The sequence below is a fragment of the Rhagoletis zephyria genome, unplaced genomic scaffold (genome assembly GCF_001687245.7).
Source record: "Rhagoletis zephyria isolate East Lansing unplaced genomic scaffold, Rhagoletis_zephyria_1.1 Rzeph_scaffold_01568, whole genome shotgun sequence".
Classification (NCBI taxonomy): Eukaryota; Metazoa; Arthropoda; class Insecta; order Diptera; family Tephritidae; genus Rhagoletis; species Rhagoletis zephyria.
The window spans coordinates 63,244-80,301 of record NW_016158652.1 but is presented as its reverse complement, the minus strand read 5'-3'; the positions used below and the strand labels follow the sequence as shown (position 1 = coordinate 80,301).

Genomic DNA, 17,058 nt, shown 5'->3' with positions numbered 1-17,058 from the left:
AAAATAAAATACGGGGAAAAGTTGCAACATGGTTGACCCACGTCTCGAACATATACCTGTATATTAAAAAAAACGCTAATTATTCTATCAATTTGCTAAATATTATGCTATTTAATTTATTTACGCCTTGGCATGGGCATAAAATATAAAAAATGTATAGCTTAAAACCTGAGTATGCTCACAATACTGAATGCTAGATTCACCCTGTAGGGAAAACACGAACTAGTGAACCAGATTTCTAGTTCAGTACTAGTTCTTTTTCGCCAAAAACGAACCAGTCCGACAGTAACTAGTTCCGCACCAGTCCAAAAGCAGTGAAATGTGGTACTTTCACTAAACTATTTTATTTTAAATTTTAAAAGCAGGGAAGGTAATCATTATGAGTAAAATAGTTTAAATCAGCATTTAATCATTATTTTATGAATTATTATTGAGTTTTATTATTTGATTTTTATTTTTGGGATTACAAATAATAATTATTTTATGATTTTTACTTTTTCGCGCAGAGATTATCATTAATTTAGAGCTTTATTTTTCCACTTAAAAATAATGACAATTTATAAAATTGAAAAGGCCATACAGACGCAACCTACTGAAATTTTGCCTGAAAAGTTTGGGTCTTATTCCTTTTATAAGGGTGCGGCTATTTCTCAAAAGGATACGTCGGTAATCACGCTGGTATAGTTTTTGACTTGCTTAATAATCATTATACTTAGTGATTCCATAAACAAAGGCCAAGATCCTGAAGTACAATTGAGAAAGGCAATGCAGCTGCGGAAAAAGAGTCATTAAAAAAAAAAAAAAGTGTCAAAATAATTACCACTTTCTCACTAAATTTATTTAAAAATTCAAGCCACCAGAGCTACCTTTTTTTTAAGAAAAGGCAAACTAATTTTTTTTATGCAATCTAGCACTACCTTAATATAGTCAGTTAATAAAGTTTAGGTACAACGAATTTTTTACAATACGGGCAACTATTTTTTAAATATTTTAGTTTTCGGTAATTTTTTGTAAAAATATGGTCAATTCTACAACAAAATCCCTAAAAATCAGAGTTCCCAACCTTGTGCAAAATTTAAGAAAATTCTGCAAAATTTCATTAAAATAATTCACTTTCTATTTACGCTCTCTAGAAAAAAGTTAAGTTTGCAGGTTTTTAGCCCATTTAATTTTAGTATAATGAAGTGCAAGTATGAGGAAGCTAGGACTTACCAAACAACAAAAAAAAAAGCTAAATATTAATGGTAAGTCATAGCTACCTCAAACTTGCACTCTGTTATACTTAAATTGAATGGGCTAAAAACTGCGTACTTAACTTTTTTCTAAAGAGTGGAAATTGCAATATTTCTTTAACTTTGTATAATGTTTGGAACTCTGATTTTTGGGGTTTATGGTGTAGAATTAATCATATTTTTATAAAAAATTAGGGAAAAATAAAACATTTAAAAAATAGTTGCCGGTATTGTAAAAACTTCGCTGTACCTAAACTTTATTGACTGACTGTATATCTTATTTACATTAAGTACGACAAAAACTTTCAAAGTACTTCATATACACATAAACTTAAAAAGAACTGACTACTACTAATGTGGTTTATCAATTTTTAATATATGCGTTTAAACATTTGTGATGGTATTGTCCTTCCTTCAACCGATCGAATTTGATATAAAAGGGAAATGTTTCGAGAAGCCTGATTAGAAATGTAGATCTAAGGTGACGAATTTATAACAGGTTGGGAACTATAAAAAATGGATGCAGATCGAACTAGATCTAATCTGTCGAATTAGGAACTGGTTTAGAACTACAGAAAAGGGGATGCAGAACGAACTAGATCTCATCTGTCGAATTTGGAACTGGTTCGGAGCTATAGAAAAAGGGGTGCAAAACGAACTAGATCTTTTCTGTCGAATTTAGAACTGGTTCGGAACTAGAGCCAAAGGGATGCAACGGGGGACAATTGACACTTCCTAGGACATCGCAATGTTAAATTCGCCAGTCGCTAGCATGCAAAAGAGAATTAACGCGTACTAGTCATGGTTCCAAACGCACTAGAAACGAACCAGTTCCGCGCTAGTTCGTTTCCCCACAGGGCATCTTCAATCATTTGCTTCGGAAATTGCCAAATTCTCTACCAGATACTGATAGGGCTGCAATTGACTCGCTAAAATCTGGCCCATTGGCGGTATCACTTTAAACGAGTACCGATCGTGAAGCCATTGTAGCGTGTCATTGATTAGATGACGCGAAGTCCAAACAATAAAACGTAACCAAAAACAAAAACAAATGAGTAGTTCACTTGCAAACAGCGTTATGTTAATTTAGAAAAGTAAGCCATAAATTAAAAAACGTCTACGACAACAGGTAACATCCAAACTGTATATTTTTTTTATTACCTGAAAATTTGGATAAATAAGCACCTAATAACATTAAAAAATAAAATTGCAGTATGGCAAGTATACAGCAAGTTTTGAAAAAGTAATTTTTACATAGCTAGCTTTTCGCGTTCTCTCCTCCATGAAGATTGGTCTGTTTCTTTTTTACTACCTCTTCCACTAGGCACCGAAACTACCGCGTTTTGTTGCAGTTTTCTAAGTTCATACGAAGATGGAGACTGTTAAAAGTGTATGAACAAGTATTATAGCGACTTTTGCAAGAGAAGTTAACATTTGATGCTACATTATAGCGACTTTTGCAAGAGAGGTTAACATTTGATGCAAATTCTTTCCGAATATAGAAAGATTTTGCACTGTGTTGTTAGTGGACATGAAACTACTTTAAATTCTGGTACGTTACCCACCAAAAACTAGAAATCGAAAAAATTTCACATAGCGCACTTTGCAAGTGGACTACTCAAATAAGAAAAATTCCACAATTTATCAGTTGTTAACTGCAACAACCCCTTACCCCTCCTACACCATACACACCTTGTCAATGTGCTCCCAATTGCGTATGCCAAACATGATGTTATATGCCGTATAGCAATTGATTATCAAATTTGGCTGATGTTCTTCGGTTCCCGTTTCTAAGTCCAAAGTGCGTGGTGCACTTCGTTTATATAGTAAAGTGTAGATCAGATTTGGGCAGTAAACCAACTAATTGGTAACACCTCATCTTACGGCGCGTTTACATTGCACAATGCTGCCAAGACAATGAAGATATACGTATTAGTTGTCAAAATTGTTCCAATGAAAAAGTATGCATGTATTTGTGAAAAAGTGTGCAAGTATTGATATTATTATGACAGTATTGTCTGGGGTAAGCCCTAAGTTACACTGGAGATATTGTAGCATATCGTCATGCGTGGTGTTACCTTTCGCGAAAACTTTTTTATTCTTATAATACACACAGCAAATGAAGAAAATAGTTGCGTTTCAGCAGCAGTACGAATGGCAGGTTTTGCAGGATTTTACAGGATATATAATATAATTTTATTATAATTTTAATTATTATAATTATAATTTTTATTATAATTTTAATTTTATTTTTATAATAGAATTTTCGCCTTCTGAGTGTTGAACTCAGAACTATTAATAGATGCATTCAAGGAGAATTAATATAAGGTGATAGCAGGAGATTCGCCTTGGATGCATTATTATTTTCGTTTCACGTTTGTAACAAACTGCTTTGGGCAGTTTTTGTTACTGAACTTCCGCAGTCGTGGCCAGAGTTATATTATGTTGCCAAGTTTTGGTCGGCGCTGTTATTTTGGAGGCATTTGAAGCTTTCGATATTGGTCTATCTAAAGTAGTTCGACGCTTGCACTGACGCAACGCTCGAATAAGAACTATTGGAGTGTAATAATTATTACATTCTCACTAGCTGTTTGTTTATACACTTACTCACATAATCATAATGTACGCATAATCCCAGGCTCACTCTCCAAGGAGTGTAGCATATTAGCAGCACCTTCATCGCTTACTAAACGGTCGATTTTACTTACTCTTAAGAGTTACCTGTAGGCGATCGGACGTAGTTTCCAGTTGACTGGTTGCGTCCAAAAAACCATCACATCGGCCGACTACTATCCACAGCGATTGTTGGGAAGTATGTACTTCCACCTGCAAGGCTCCTGAGATCTTCAGTTCATCAAAAAGATCCGCATCACATCTTATTCATTGGACTTTATTGGTGGCCACGTCGGCTGCTCCTGCTCCACAACGCCCATAACGACAAATAGTTAATTAGTTATGGTATATTCTGCACCAAGTTGATAATTTGGGCGTTTAAATGTATGTAAATTTCATATACAATTTTTTATACTCACGTTTTTTGATTTGCCGGCCTTTTGGCTTATCATTTCAATTGTCAAATTCCGCAAATTTCACATTTCTCTTTAGTGTGTTCTTTGCTGATTCTTTGATTTCAAGAATATTGTGCTATAAAAATCTTGAATTTATGCCAAAAAAAATCCATAAAGATTTGCCAATAATTAGTGTTAAATTTTTTGAGTATTAATAAAAAGGAAAAATAAATACACAAATATTTCACTCTTTCGAACATAAATTTAAATGCATTTTTCATTAAATGTTATTAAAAGTAAAAGCTTTCAGGAACAATAAATACTATATTTTTTATATTTTTAATAATATTAAATATGCAAAGGACAACATTTTGGATAGACCTATAAAATATACAACAATATGTTGTTAGACTTAATTTGTTGAGAATTTTAATCGTTTAAATTTTAATGCGTCCCTATATTTCTTCATTTTTTCAACTTTGATCATCGCTAATTTCAAAAATGTCTATGAAAGTTGGCAAATATGTGGTATTCATTTAACAGAACATTTATTTTCGAATAAATTGATACCTCACCTGATAGAACTGCATTCAAATTGTCGAAGTTAAGCAATTTAACCAAATGTATTTGTGTGTATGTACCGGACGGGCAGATTTTTTGAGCAGTGTGGCTAGGGAGTTCATCAATATTTACTCAAAACTGATATATACAATGGCTCTTAAGCAAAAAAATTATTTTCATAAAATTTTATGAAAATGGGCGTGGATCCGCCTACTTATATCATATATGCGTATATGAAAAACTCCTTGACCGATGTCGACCAAATTTGATATGCACATTGTGCTTGGCTTCCTTAAGCAGCGTATTGAGTATTTTTGAAATCGGGCAAAAATTACCCCCCTGAAATATAGCTAGCCTTGAGTTTTTTGAACTTAGCGTTAAGTGGGTGGAGCACGTGGTTTTCGTCCAACACGCTGCTTAAGGAGGCCAAGCACAATGTGAATATCAAACTTGGTCGAGATCGGTGAAATTGTTTTTGATATACGCATATATGATATAAGTAGGCGGTGCCACGTCAATTTTCCTAAAATTTTATGAAAAGTGAATTTTTTGCTTAAGAGCCATTGTATATATCATTGTATGTAAAGTTTGAAATTCGGGTTTATATGGTTTTGGTTAGACAATTTTCCTTAAAAAATCTAATTAAAATTAATTTAAAAATAAATAGCCCATACCGGGCGCAAGTATCATTTTGTAGAGGGGTGTATAATTTTTATTTGGTTAAATAAGATAAAATTAAGTTAATGGAAAAACTTAAAACTAGCTATTATTATAATAAAAACAGTCCACTTTTAATAAAAAAAAAACACAAAGTACATATTCATTTAAATACTCATATGCTCGCAGGTACAAGTATACCACTTTCATTTGTTGACATACATACATGCAAATGTTCTTGTGCACTCGGTGTGCTTGCTATGATCTGCTGCTGTTTTACTTCAACCCTCCTTTTTGGTTTTACATTTTGCTTCACAATAGAACTCAAGCGCTGTCGCCGCTGTAGCAAACTCTACTTCGAATCAGCGTTGCCAGGTTGACGTTTTTAACGTCATTTGGACGTTTTTTGTACCCTGTTGACGTTTGGACGTTTTTTGTGTAAAAAATTACGTTTTTTAACTTCCCAGTAGTTTTTCTTTGTTACTAAATCTTATAAGTGGAACTGATTTTGAATTATTTTCTTAATAAATCTTTACAATCTTTGTGTTTTGCTGCAGCTGCTTCAAAAGATTTTTTCTGGATTCTTAGACTAAGGATCCCGTGTTCAAAGGCTGGTTGTGTAAACACTTGAGGTTACGAGGATTGCTGTACTGTTTGCAATTGCACATTAAAAGCCAATTCAGGAAGAGCCGATCTATTGCAGCATGCACGCTCGCAAAAGCATCAAAGCTGTGCAGCAAAAAAGTCAGAAAAAAGTAGGCGACTTTTTTAAGACTTCATTGAAAATGTAATGAACACAAAAAATACTGAAATATTAGGTCCATTCAATAACTTTTCTAGTAAGTACTTGCAGCGAGAGCGTAAAAAAAATAGAGAGTAAAATTGAGAGCAAGAGAAAATTTTCAGAAAAAGTTATTGAACGCAAAACTAGTAAAAACTTGCAACTTAAGCCATTTTGACACTTTCTGACGGTTAAGTTTTGGCGCGCAATTTTCTTTTTAATTGGGAATAGTTCTCATCGTCATAAAAATAAAAAAATATACAATAGATTTAAATTTTTCATCCATATTTTCATTTCGCTAATTCTGTTCCATCAAATCATCCTCTTCAACAGTTTGTTTACATTTGAATTTGAAACATAGCCTTACTTTTTGACTGGTGCGAATTCCTGCTAGTAAAATTTTTACTTGCAAGAATTTGCAGCTTTCTCGGATAGTTACGCTTTCGAATTCGCTCCCTCTTGCAAATGTTTTGGGTTATTGAATGCATTCCCAGGAAAAACTTGCAAGTACTAGAAACAATTCGTAACAATTTTTTGATATTGACCTATTGCTATGCTCCTTCTTAGCAGAACGTAATTTAGCATTTTCGACAACCAGCCCCTAACCAAATGACTACAAGAAAAAAAATTTTTTTTTAAATTAACGCGATTATTTAGCCCCTTTAAACTTGCACATTATTGCCTTGAAATTTAATGGGCTATCAAAATGCATACTCAAAAAATTCTAAAAACTCTGAATAAAAAGTTTAAAATCCGGCTGAAAATTTGCAGATTCTTTATAAATTTTGCACAATTTTTGTGGATTTATATTTTGTTTGTTAATGAGCTTGGCTTTTATGGAAAAATAATAAACATTAAATAAACGAAAGAGAAGCAGCCAAAATCTATTAAAATATTGATGACTTAATCAGTTGATCACAAGTGTAGATATGAATAAAATGATTTTTGTATTAACGAATGTCGAAATGGCATTTTAATATATATTACGTACATATCGAGCCCTAAACGCCAAAATAACTTAAGCGACAAAATTTTCCNAGAGAAAATTTTCAGAAAAAGTTATTGAACGCAAAACTAGTAAAAACTTGCAACTTAAGCCATTTTGACACTTTCTGACGGTTAAGTTTTGGCGCGCAATTTTCTTTTTAATTGGGAATAGTTCTCATCGTCATAAAAATAAAAAAATATACAATAGATTTAAATTTTTCATCCATATTTTCATTTCGCTAATTCTGTTCCATCAAATCATCCTCTTCAACAGTTTGTTTACATTTGAATTTGAAACATAGCCTTACTTTTTGACTGGTGCGAATTCCTGCTAGTAAAATTTTTACTTGCAAGAATTTGCAGCTTTCTCGGATAGTTACGCTTTCGAATTCGCTCCCTCTTGCAAATGTTTTGGGTTATTGAATGCATTCCCAGGAAAAACTTGCAAGTACTAGAAACAATTCGTAACAATTTTTTGATATTGACCTATTGCTATGCTCCTTCTTAGCAGAACGTAATTTAGCATTTTCGACAACCAGCCCCTAACCAAATGACTACAAGAAAAAAAATTTTTTTTTAAATTAACGCGATTATTTAGCCCCTTTAAACTTGCACATTATTGCCTTGAAATTTAATGGGCTATCAAAATGCATACTCAAAAAATTCTAAAAACTCTGAATAAAAAGTTTAAAATCCGGCTGAAAATTTGCAGATTCTTTATAAATTTTGCACAATTTTTGTGGATTTATATTTTGTTTGTTAATGAGCTTGGCTTTTATGGAAAAATAATAAACATTAAATAAACGAAAGAGAAGCAGCCAAAATCTATTAAAATATTGATGACTTAATCAGTTGATCACAAGTGTAGATATGAATAAAATGATTTTTGTATTAACGAATGTCGAAATGGCATTTTAATATATATTACGTACATATCGAGCCCTAAACGCCAAAATAACTTAAGCGACAAAATTTTCCTTTTGATGCAGAGATGCTCTAGGAATATTTCTGCATCAAAAAGAAAATTTTGAAAAAAATGTCGCTTACGTTATTTTGGCGGTTAGGGCTCAATATGTACCTTTGTATACAATAAAAGGTANTGTTCCATCAAATCATCCTCTTCAACAGTTTGTTTACATTTGAATTTGAAACATAGCCTTACTTTTTGACTGGTGCGAATTCCTGCTAGTAAAATTTTTACTTGCAAGAATTTGCAGCTTTCTCGGATAGTTACGCTTTCGAATTCGCTCCCTCTTGCAAATGTTTTGGGTTATTGAATGCATTCCCAGGAAAAACTTGCAAGTACTAGAAACAATTCGTAACAATTTTTTGATATTGACCTATTGCTATGCTCCTTCTTAGCAGAACGTAATTTAGCATTTTCGACAACCAGCCCCTAACCAAATGACTACAAGAAAAAAAATTTTTTTTTAAATTAACGCGATTATTTAGCCCCTTTAAACTTGCACATTATTGCCTTGAAATTTAATGGGCTATCAAAATGCATACTCAAAAAATTCTAAAAACTCTGAATAAAAAGTTTAAAATCCGGCTGAAAATTTGCAGATTCTTTATAAATTTTGCACAATTTTTGTGGATTTATATTTTGTTTGTTAATGAGCTTGGCTTTTATGGAAAAATAATAAACATTAAATAAACGAAAGAGAAGCAGCCAAAATCTATTAAAATATTGATGACTTAATCAGTTGATCACAAGTGTAGATATGAATAAAATGATTTTTGTATTAACGAATGTCGAAATGGCATTTTAATATATATTACGTACATATCGAGCCCTAAACGCCAAAATAACTTAAGCGACAAAATTTTCCTTTTGATGCAGAGATGCTCTAGGAATATTTCTGCATCAAAAAGAAAATTTTGAAAAAAATGTCGCTTACGTTATTTTGGCGGTTAGGGCTCAATATGTACCTTTGTATACAATAAAAGGTAAATAAGAACAATTTTTTGTACATTCAATTGAAAAAGACGTTTTTGGGTAGGAAATGACGTTTTTTCAGACCAAGAGGGACGTTTTCTCATGCCGAAGACCTGGCAACACTGCTTCGAATGCTGAAGTGTTTGTTTTGTTGCGCAGCCTGCTAAAGAACATTTTGTGCACAGTATGCCGTAAACCAGCCATTGACAATATGAGGCATTTCATGTCACCGCAGCCACAAAGAAATTAAGTAAACATTTTTCTTTTTGTTTATAGCATTTTTAAAAAATTTTATTTTTACATAAAAACATTGTCTATAATGTCAAATTTAAGTACCCAAATGGGCGTAATGGGCTACTTATGCGTTTGGATTCTAGATCGTCTAACGCTCGAGCAATATGATAGACATTGAAATTTTATGAAATTGTATATTTTTGAAAGAGGAAATGTGTGTAAAAACAAAAACAATATGAATAAATGATATTAACTTTACTAAAGGTCTGAAATCATGAAAATCCCTTCAAGGAAATGGCAGAATTGAGCTTTGTTGCAAGTTTACATAGGAAATCTGCTTAAGTACGACGTGATTGGAGGAAATTTTAAGAGACTAGCAGCTAGAGCAAGTCTTCAACTCCTGATGTTACAGCAAATTCGTACACCCGAAGCCCTCTACCAATGGGGTGTTGTATGCTTCCGATTTGATGCCTGTAAAAAATAACTGCTACTAACCTTTCAGTGCAGGGAGGTTCAGAGGGTCAGAATGCAGGAGCCTTCTTTTGCTGAAGTAGCCAAGGAGCAGACTCTGCTTGGTGTCAGTGATGCGAGCAATGAAGACACCCTCACCATGACGCAGCAATGGAAGTGGGTTAAGGCCGCGATGGCCGACATTGCTATTACCATTATGTTGGAGAATCCGGGACCTCCGCCAACCTGCAAGTGAGCGGGGTGGTTCCAAAATAACATCCGGGTTATAGCATGCGAAGATGCTAGATCAGCGGAGATCTATAAGAAGACAGTCGCAGGCATTGGAGAAGTCTACCCTGGTGCGAAGCTCAGGGCGGTCGACTTCAATGACCTACCGGTGCGACCGAGAGCGAGAGCATGGTTGCTTTGCAGGCCATCGGAACTGGAAAGGATCCTGCAAACCATAAGGCTCTACAACTCGGAGCCACCTACCGAAAATTGGAAGGTGGTAAAAATTAATGAAAGTAAAGTGACGATGCAGGTTGTCCTGCTTCTTAATAAGAACTCCATAGAGTTGCTGGAGCAAAANGAAAGCGGTAAAGCGACGATGCAGGTTGTCCTGCTTCTAAATAAGGACTCCATAGAGTTGTTGGAGCAAAAGAGCGGGGTCATACGTTACGGCTGTGACATGGCCAAAATTAAGGTCTACAGCAACGATTTAAACGCAGCGAAGAACCTGATCGCGGAAGTAGATCCGGAGGAGGCCAACAGCGACGTGAAGCTGGAGGAGGAATCCGAGCAGGTTGATCCGATGGACGACCTGACCGGGGGTTATGCTCATCGACGTCTTCGCTGGGGGTCGGACGCATGCTTCGGCTTTATACGGAGGAGGAGTTGATCGAGATGTCGGAAGACGCGGTCAACTCCACCCTAATAGGCGACGTGGGCGGTAACGGCCAAGATGGTGAAGGTACTGCATTTTAACTTTCACCACTGTAAAGCAGCTTCAGCTGGACTGCTGCTCCATCTAACAGCTAAAGGGGCAGCCGACGTCGACCTAATCCAAGAACCTTGGGTGGTGGGACAAAACATTTGTGGGCTGAAAGCGCCGGGCTACAGACTGGTAAGTGGAGCCTCAACGGGGAAACTAAGGACGTTCGTATTGATAAGTATCACACTAAAGTGTCTCTTTCTTCCACAATTTATCGACGAGGACAAAACAGCGGTCAGTCTAAGTGTAAACGGACGACCAATCAAGATGGCATCCATGTACCTAGCGCACGACAAGGAGGTGCCAACTATCTGCATTAAAGACCTAGTGGCCAGCACAAGAGAAGCGTTAATTTTGGGAGGTTATGCGAATGCTCACCATCACACCTGGGGCAGCTCCGATGATAACGAACGGGGTGAGTTACTCTTTAATTTCATACTTAGTTCTAAGCTTGTAAGCAAATAGGGGGAACGATCCCACTTTTATTACAAAATCCCGAAGGGAAGCTCTGGACATTACCCTTATCTCTGAGAATGCGGAATGTCTTGCCGGGCAGTAGAAGGTGCTCTAGGAGCACTCCTTTTCCGACCACCGATATATCCAACTCGTGGTAGTACGGGGAATGCCCAAGGCTCCTCTAACTAGAAACTTGCGAAATGCCAACTGGCATATGTACCGGAAAGAGCTGGATAGGCTTTTGCCACAAGATAGAGGCCTGCAGTAAGGCAATAGACATTGCATGCCCCAAAAAGCAGCACCGGGGTAGGAAAAAGCCACCCTGGTGGAGTGAAGAAATCAGGATTTCACGCAAGAACTGCAGGAAAATTTTCAATCGCTACTGCGTCTGGTAGTGAGGGAAATTGGGAGACCTACAAGATAACGTTACGGGAGTACAAGAAGCTCCTAAGAAGGTCGAAAAAACCTCATGGAAAGACTTCTGCAACGGGGTGGAGTCTAACTCAGAGGCAGGCAGGCTCAGAAAGATACTCTCAGGTGCTGCCCAGAAAGCCCCAGGATGCTTGCAAAGACCTGACGGCTCCTGGACCGAGGAGCAATCACTGGATCTGCTTCTTTGCACATACTTCCCGGGTCCCACGGATAGGATGCCGATACAGCCACATCTAACTGGAGATCTTTCGGTCACTAGAGATTTCCCCACTAGGGAAAAGGTCATCTGGTCTATTGGGACGTTTAAGCCCTATAAATCACCAGGTCCGGATGGAATTGCCCCCATACAGCTGCAGCTAACACTTCAGCTAAGCTCAGCGTGGCTACACGCTATAATTAAGGGAGTATTAGCTCTTAATCATATCCCTAGAAAGTGGAGGGAATCAAGAGTGGTGTTCATCCCCAAGGCAGGGAAGGTGTCCCACAACAACCCAAAGGATTTCAGGCCCATCACCTTGTCGTCATTTCAATTGAAGGTTATGTAGAGACTGGTGGAGGTCCGTATCAGAGAGTCGGTTGGTGACGGACTCTCTACCAAACAACATACTTATACGAAAGGTAGATCTACAGAAATGGCGCTACATGAAATAGTGTCGTATATAGAAGGATCACTAGACATCAAAGAATATACGCTAGCAGCCTTCCTGGATATAGAGGGCTCCTTAAACAACATCATGCCGGGCACGATAACGGCAGCACTGACGGGCCTGGGCATCGACTCGCGCTTTGTTGCGCTCGTAAACCAAATGCTGAGATGCAGAGTGGTTCGGGCGGAGCTGACGGGGGTATCGTTGACCAGGATCGTAGAGAGGGGCACCCCGCAAGGGTAAGTCCTATCCCTCTATTATGGGTAGCAGCGGTAAACTCACTGCTGTGTGGCATGGAGGGGGGTGGCTGTAAGGTTATTGCGTATGCGGATGATCTTGCACTTTATTTTTGTTTAACAGAGGAAACTGTCGTTATACGTAGCTAAGCTTTACATCAGAAGTCATGTTTGTATTACTTAAATAAAAAAAAAACAGAGATAAATTAAAAACTTATGGCGTTTTCTTTTCTATTAAACAATTTTGCCTTCTTATAAATATTGGAACATTTTCAGTAGGTTGCTTTTTGTCCCGAAAAATGGCTAAATTAGCAGAAAGTATGGCACTTTTGCTTAGTCGGAGGGCAATATTTTGTGAAATGAACACGTAAAGCTGTGAAAGGGCTGAGGAAAACAGGGCAACATTATTTCGAGAAAAGAAAACGTCATGATACAAACACAGAAGGTAGTTTAATTTATTGGCATTCATTGTTGTTGCCGACCAGCTCACTTTTAACAACTTTATGACAATTAACTAAAATCATGCCACCAGATTCACTAGCAGACAAATTTTTGTTTCTTGAAAAGTAAAAAAAAAAAATTTGAAGTTAGTGGCGTTGTTTAAAAATTTTCTGAGATAGGGCGTTTTCGAACTGGCTGCCGAGATAGGTCGATCTTCCATTCAGCCAACGATATACTACAAACAGATTTCACACTTTGTGTAAAAATTATGAAAATTCTGCAAAATTTCAGCAAAATTTGTAACTTTTTAATCAGCTAAAATGACGCGTCCCAGTTTATATGTATTTGGGTCACTAGCTTAAAACAAACAAGTAAGAAAGTCTAAGTTTGGGCGGAGCCGAACATTAAATACCCGGCACAAGTATTAAATATCTGTTTTTCACCTTTCCGAAAGCTATCGATACATGGTAAGCAGGAGTGTATAAATTTTGAGTAAATTAGCTCCTTAAATTTCGAAATATTGAAGTTTCAAGCATTTCTGAAATTTACCGTTATATGAAAAGCGGCCGTTATTTTAGTCCGATTTCAATAATTTTCAACGTTTTCTTTCTATATGGCAAGCACAATAACCACACCGAGTTTGGTACAAATTGGCAGAACGGTTACCGAGATACATATATGTGATCAGAAGTGGGCGGTGCCACGCCCACTTTCCCAAATTTTATCATAAACGTATTTATTGGTAAAAATTATTGCAAGCATTAATTTTGAATAAATTAGCTTTAATATTTACTGATTTATCGAAGATTTCGTATTTCTCTAAATTGCCGTTGTATGGTATGTGGGCGTGGTTATTGTCCGATTTCAAAAATTTTCGGCCATTTGGTATACTGTGCCAAGTTTGAGAGAAATTGGTGCAGCGGTTGCCCAAATATACATATGTAGCCATAAGTGCGCGTGGCTACGCCCATTTTCCAAAAATGTATAATATTATTTTTTTTTCGTCTAAGNATGGAGGGGGGTGGCTGTAAGGTTATTGCGTATGCGGATGATCTTGCACTTTATTTTTGTTTAACAGAGGAAACTGTCGTTATACGTAGCTAAGCTTTACATCAGAAGTCATGTTTGTATTACTTAAATAAAAAAAAAACAGAGATAAATTAAAAACTTATGGCGTTTTCTTTTCTATTAAACAATTTTGCCTTCTTATAAATATTGGAACATTTTCAGTAGGTTGCTTTTTGTCCCGAAAAATGGCTAAATTAGCAGAAAGTATGGCACTTTTGCTTAGTCGGAGGGCAATATTTTGTGAAATGAACACGTAAAGCTGTGAAAGGGCTGAGGAAAACAGGGCAACATTATTTCGAGAAAAGAAAACGTCATGATACAAACACAGAAGGTAGTTTAATTTATTGGCATTCATTGTTGTTGCCGACCAGCTCACTTTTAACAACTTTATGACAATTAACTAAAATCATGCCACCAGATTCACTAGCAGACAAATTTTTGTTTCTTGAAAAGTAAAAAAAAAAAATTTGAAGTTAGTGGCGTTGTTTAAAAATTTTCTGAGATAGGGCGTTTTCGAACTGGCTGCCGAGATAGGTCGATCTTCCATTCAGCCAACGATATACTACAAACAGATTTCACACTTTGTGTAAAAATTATGAAAATTCTGCAAAATTTCAGCAAAATTTGTAACTTTTTAATCAGCTAAAATGACGCGTCCCAGTTTATATGTATTTGGGTCACTAGCTTAAAACAAACAAGTAAGAAAGTCTAAGTTTGGGCGGAGCCGAACATTAAATACCCGGCACAAGTATTAAATATCTGTTTTTCACCTTTCCGAAAGCTATCGATACATGGTAAGCAGGAGTGTATAAATTTTGAGTAAATTAGCTCCTTAAATTTCGAAATATTGAAGTTTCAAGCATTTCTGAAATTTACCGTTATATGAAAAGCGGCCGTTATTTTAGTCCGATTTCAATAATTTTCAACGTTTTCTTTCTATATGGCAAGCACAATAACCACACCGAGTTTGGTACAAATTGGCAGAACGGTTACCGAGATACATATATGTGATCAGAAGTGGGCGGTGCCACGCCCACTTTCCCAAATTTTATCATAAACGTATTTATTGGTAAAAATTATTGCAAGCATTAATTTTGAATAAATTAGCTTTAATATTTACTGATTTATCGAAGATTTCGTATTTCTCTAAATTGCCGTTGTATGGTATGTGGGCGTGGTTATTGTCCGATTTCAAAAATTTTCGGCCATTTGGTATACTGTGCCAAGTTTGAGAGAAATTGGTGCAGCGGTTGCCCAAATATACATATGTAGCCATAAGTGCGCGTGGCTACGCCCATTTTCCAAAAATGTATAATATTATTTTTTTTTCGTCTAAGACTTATTGCAAATGTCAATTTTGAGTGAATAATCTTCAGTAGTTACTAAAATATCACAGTTTTCGTATTTCTGAAAATTACCGTTATATGGGAGGTAGGCGTGGTTATTGTCCGATTTTGCCGATTTTCAATATCATCCGTCCTACGCCAGAAAGAAGTGCACGTACCAAGTTTCGTTAAGATATCTCAATTTTCACTCGATTTATCGTGTGCACAGGCGGACAGACGGACGGACGGACAGACAGTCACCGCTTAATCGATTTCTCTATTCATTCTGATCATTTATGTATACATTTGTCTATATCTATCTCGATTCGTTTTGCCTGTTGCAAACAACCGTTATGTGAACAAAGTTATAATACCCTTGTGCACAAGTGCGAAGAGCGGGTGCGGAAGGCCACGGTTGCCCTATACAGCTGCAGGAGAGCAATCGGCCAAAAATGGGGTTTAACCCCGAAGCTAGTGCACTGGATATACACCGTCGTGGTGAGGCCCATACTCCTGTACGGGGTAGTGGTATGGTGGCCAGTGCTGGGGAATAAAGTAAACAGTATTAAATTACAAAAAGTGGAGAGAACGGCCCTGATCTGCATTAGTGGTGCTCTCCGCACAACACCTACTATGGCAATGAATACGATCCTCAACATCATACCCATAGATATTATGGGACGACAATACGCTGCGTTTGCAGCCCTAACACTACAGGGGTTTAAAAGCTGGAAAGCGGCTCGTTGTGGTCACACCACAATTCTGAGAATCCGACAACTACCGAGTACAACGGGCTACTGTGTACCAAGGTTCACTTTCACTAGGTTATAGTGTAACGCTACCTAGCAAAGAATCATGGCTCGAAGGAGTTCCGGGGTCTAGAGATGCCATAAGATTCTACACGGACGGCTCCAAACTAGAAAATAGGGTAGTAGGAGGCGTCTACTCGGAGAAATTGGGAATAAAAAGATCATTCTGACTACCTGACCATTTTAGTGTCTTTTAAGCCGAATTGGCAGCCAAACATGAACCCGTTGACAGCCTAAAACTAGCTGTTATCTCCACTACGGAGATATATATAAATTCGGAAACAGTTGCCAACTGCCGCAAATCACTTAATGTGATGGCAGAGCAGTTCGCTTTGCACCTGATATGGGTACCGGGGCACAGTGACGTACGAGGAAATGAAAAGGCAGAGGAGCTTGAAAGGGCGGGTACTTCCTCTCCACTTACACCAGCCTGGAAGAGGATGGGTATACCACAGAGCTGTGTAATGATTGAATCAATTGAGTGTGCATTCTCATTTTTTTCGTTTCAAAAATGTGATTGTTTGATTTAAAAAATTTAACAACCACTCTTGAGATTGGTTACAAATTGTAAACACAAAATATGTAGTGTGTTATGGAATGGTTGACACCCATTCACATAGAGAATGTGAATGCAAAAACAAAACTCAATCATGTATGATTGTACGTTTATGTGAATGCAATCTGTCATTATCATTCAGTACTAATACTATCTGTTGTATCAGGGTTGAGATTTTTGTACTCAAAATGTGAGACCAGAAGATTGCCATCTCCCTTAAAATAAGTAAACAAATAAATATTTGGTGC

At 36.7% G+C, this 17,058-nt stretch overlaps 1 long non-coding RNA gene across 1 annotated transcript in view; it reads right to left on the bottom strand.

Annotated features, from left to right (window-relative positions):
• Positions 1-1,997: 1,997 nt before the first annotated feature.
• LOC108364480 (uncharacterized) overlaps positions 1,998-17,058 on the bottom strand; it is a 21,948-nt gene continuing 6,887 nt past the window's right edge. Inside the window, exon 3 of the long non-coding RNA XR_001847759.1 lies at positions 1,998-2,094. This is a non-coding gene — a long non-coding RNA (uncharacterized LOC108364480). The remainder of the gene's footprint in view (positions 2,095-17,058) is intronic.